Source organism: Erythranthe guttata, chromosome 6 (assembly GCF_056151865.1).
Source record: "Erythranthe guttata isolate IM_541 chromosome 6, IM_541, whole genome shotgun sequence".
In the NCBI taxonomy this organism is placed as follows: Eukaryota; Viridiplantae; Streptophyta; class Magnoliopsida; order Lamiales; family Phrymaceae; genus Erythranthe; species Erythranthe guttata.
In genome coordinates, this window is record NC_142538.1 from 9161198 (window position 1) to 9165634 (window position 4437).

General features: G+C 36.5%; 1 pseudogene; it reads left to right on the plus strand.

Moving 5' to 3' along the window:
* Positions 1-405: 405 nt before the first annotated feature.
* Positions 406-2992, plus strand: LOC148770100 (wall-associated receptor kinase 2-like; annotated as a pseudogene).
* Positions 2993-4437: the final 1445 nt, after the last annotated feature.

Consider the following 4437-nt stretch of genomic DNA (forward strand, 5'->3'; position numbering starts at 1 on the left):
AGAGTCCCGGTAAGAATGGTTACATACATACAGTATAATCTGAAAACTAAAATTATTGGCAAAAAACAAGAGAAAAGAGATTTGTGTTTTAATAGTAATAGGAGCTGGAAAAGAAAAGGACATGGTAGTTGACAATCCTTCTATAGGATGTGATATTCTTAATATACGTAGGTCAACCCCTCCCATTTCATGGACAACTTCATCGATTAGATCATATATGTTATTATACTAGTTTTTTTTTAAATATTCATTCATTCATCCAGAGTTGTGTAGACAAACACTCTACCAATATATATATATATATATATATATATATATATATATATATATATATATATATATATATATATATCCCCATATAAGTATCATTATTGTTTTGAATACATACTAGCTCAATATCATCAGCAAAAATGTTAAAAAACATTCTTGTGTGTTCTCTTCTCTTCCATTTCGTGTTGGTCGATCCGACCATAGCGATTTGTACTGAAACTAGAACAAGGAGGTCTTCCATAAGTATCACAAAAGGCGTGATAACTAAGCCTGGCTGTCAAAGCAAGTGCGGGAATCTAACTGTTCCATACCCCTTTGGCATCGGAACAGACTCAAGATGTTCTATAGACCCTCAATTCGATATCTACTGCAACACCTATTTCAACCCTCCCAAGCCCTTTCTTGCAAGAGGAAATATTGAAGTTGTTGATATATCAGAATCCCAAATGCGGATCAAGAACTGGGTGGTTGCTAACTGTTACAACCGACAAGGCAACTTGACCAGACAAAACACAGTCAACATCGAGTTAGCTCCATATCTTAGCTTTTCAGATTCAAATAAGTTCACTATCATCGGGTGTGATGACTTTGCGCTAATAACAGGAAGAGAAGTGGTTAATTTCTCCAAGGGATGTGTTTCGGTTTGTTCTTCAAAAGAGGATGTTCTTGATGGTTATTGTACTGGTATCGGTTGTTGTCAGGCCTCAATACCAAAGGGCCAACAAAGTTTGTACGCTTCTCTAGCCAGCATTAGTAATCACATTGGTGTGTCGTCCTTTAACCCTTGTGGTTATGCCTTTCTTGCAGAGCAGAATACATACACATTTAATTCCTCTGACCTCATGGACGAGGCCTTTACAAATAGAACCACCCAAAATGTGCCGATACTCCTTGATTTTGTGATTGGGAATAAAAGTTGTAGTGAAGCTCAACGATTTTATGATTATGCATGTCACGAGAATAGTAATTGTATTGATTCTGACACTGGTCTTGGTGGATATTACTGCAGTTGCTTTCAGGGATATGAGGGCAATCCATATCTCAACCCAGGTTGCAAAGGTTTGTTATGATATTCATCCAGTTACATATTTTTTGGGTTTCAAAGTTTGATAAGCTGATCATTGTGATGTTGGTTTCTGACTGTCAGACATAGATGAATGTGCGGATAGTCCATGTGGTCTGAATGCCGTTTGCATTAATTTTCTAGGGAGTTTTACGTGTTCATGTAGACATGGCTTCAAAGGTGATGGCCGAAAAGATAGTCGTGGATGTGTTAAAGAAGATAGAAACTTCTCAACGCAGACGATCTTAATAGGTACTTACCAATGAATTTATACCAAGGTCTATTCCATTTCTTTTAGTTGTGTTGAATGATAGATAAATATAAGAAAATGACTGAATCAAAATGTTTCCATAATGAACCACTCTCTGGTTTTGAATTTCCAGGTTGCAGTGCTTTATTAGCAATGATAATTTGCATTACCTGGATTTATTTGACCATCAAGAAGAGGAAACTCTTAAAAGTTAAAAATAAATTCTTCCAGCAAAATGGTGGTTTGTTATTGAAGCAACAACTTTCTTCCAATGAAGGAAGTATAGAATCAACTAAAATATTTTCATCCGATGAGCTTGAGAAGGCAACCAATAATTATTCAGAAGATCGCATCCTTGGTCGAGGGGTTATGGAACAGTTTACAAAGGGATTCTGAGCGATAAAAGTGTTGTTGCAATCAAGAAATCCAGAATAGTGGATCAGGGTCAAATTGAGCTATTCATCAATGAGGTGGTCATTCTGACTCAGATTAACCACAGAAATGTTGTAAAACTAATGGGGTGTTGTTTGGAGACTGAAGTACCTTTGTTAGTGTACGAATATGTCTCAAACGGTACCTTACTTCACCATATCAACAACAGTGGGGAAATGCCCTGGTTTTCTTGGGATAATCGGCTAAGAATTGCTGAGGCGGCTGGTGCACTTGCGTATCTTCATTCTGCGGCAGGGATGCCGATTATCCACAGAGATGTTAAATCACCCAATATATTGTTGGATGAGTATTACACTTCCAAAATAGCTGATTTTGGAGCTTCGAGACTTGTCCCTTTAGATCGAACCCAAATAACCACTCTTGTACAGTGGTACATTGGGTTATCTTGATCCTGAGTATTTTCAGACAAGCCGATTGAGAGAGAAGAGTGACGTTTATAGCTTTGGGGTGGTCTTGGCAGAGCTACTCACAGGGAGAAAACCTTTGTCTGCTGAAAAAAGTGAAGAAGAGATAAACCTGGCTACTTACTTTGTAATGTCGGTGATGGAAAGTCGACTGCTCCAAATAATTGAGCCGAGGATTTTGAGGGAAGGGAGTTTGGATCAAATTAGTTCATTTGGTGAGCTTGTTAAGAGATGTCTAAAGTTGAACGGAGACGAAAGGCCAACTATGAAAGAAGTGACAGTGGAATTGAAAAGGCTGAGAAAGTATAATTATATGCATTCCCACAAACAAGAAGAAATAATCCGTGCTAATGAAAACATGGGACTAACAAGTGAGCAACAACCAGATCTATATCCGGTTTTAGCAACTCCAGATATTCAGCACTGGGAGGTACTTTGGACTAAATAATCCGGAAAACTGGACGTTCCACTCAATCAATAGTCCTCGCTAAAAAAAACATAAGGTTTCACAGGTTCCTTTGATTCTCTTATTTGATATTTTTCCTATTATCGTTCTTGTATTCGATATTTTTTGAGTTGGAAGAGTCAAGGTAACTTGTTGTTAAGCAACATGCAGACCTAACATGGAGCTGCTAGTATCCTTGTTTAAAAGGAGATACAATAATACTGTTGTGCTTATTGGAATTTAATTTATTGGTTGTAATTTGTAAGAACTCTGTTGATTGTTACCAGTTGAAAAAAAAAAAATATTTTGTGGCATTTGTGAAAATTGATTTTTAGCCTTCAAAATTAATTGTTCCGTTATACACTCGGGATTGGTGGATGCTATAATCACATTAAAAAAATCATCACACCCAAGTGCAATCATACTTTGACTCCTAACTAAAATATTATAGCATAAACTAATACTTTAAGACGGATTGAAAGGGTTAGAAAGAGGAGTAAAAATAGCAGATAATCAACTATCAACAAATTCGACACATTAATATAAGTTAGAGTAGTTTGAAAGTAAAGAAATTACCACATGATGTGAGACAAGATCTAGAGGCAATCGTACGTACAATTGATTCAGCCACAGTTTTCAATGTCCATACGAAGTCTCTTGTGAGAAAGTAGCAGTGGCAAGTATAAGAATTGTAATAATAATAGAGGTAGAATGCATAAATCAGAAAATAGTTAACTTCACAAATTAAGACGCACTATATTCTTCTACCAGGCATTGACAACTGATACCCTTAGCGACAAAATATCGAACAGTTTACATGCGTTATTGGCCCTTGCAAGAACAATACTCATTTTGAATGTAAAACACGTAAGTGCGCACCGTAGGAACCAGGTTTCAATTACTTGTCACTGTGCGCGCATATTTTTTTAAAGTGTTTCAAGTTATACAGAGCTACAACTGATTATGTTATCTCCAACCACATTCCTGGCATTAACTCGAATAGTTCTTTAGCCCCTGCATAAATCGAAAGCGTTTTCAAAAGGAGTTTCTCCTTTGCCATCCTCAACAAATCTATCAGAAATAGAAAAAAAATATACGAGTATACTAACCGGTAATGAATACTCATTTCCACTAAATTTACTGATTTCTAAAATTCGTATTCTGAGAAATTCCTATTCAATTAACAGAGTAATTCCTTCCAGAAAAAAAAAATTAAAGAACTATACTGGGCCATGGCTGAACATACAAACTCAATTGAGCGAATCATGTCTAAAGAGTCCTAATTGAGTCAAGGCTTATTATATTAGATATGCTGGCCCGAGGCAATTTTGATGCTCTGCAACTGCTTGCGGTAAGTAACTCAATGGAGAAACAATAGTATTTGGACGGTTCATCATAATTGTTAAGGTCCAACTCCAAACTCTGAGCTTGTTTGGACAATGCAAATTCAAGCCACCGAGTGATTGCTTTTCTGGCTGATTTGTTTAAAGGAAAACTGAATTTTAATCTTTTTAAGGTCAGAGATTTGTGAGATTTGAACACTAGTGCGTGT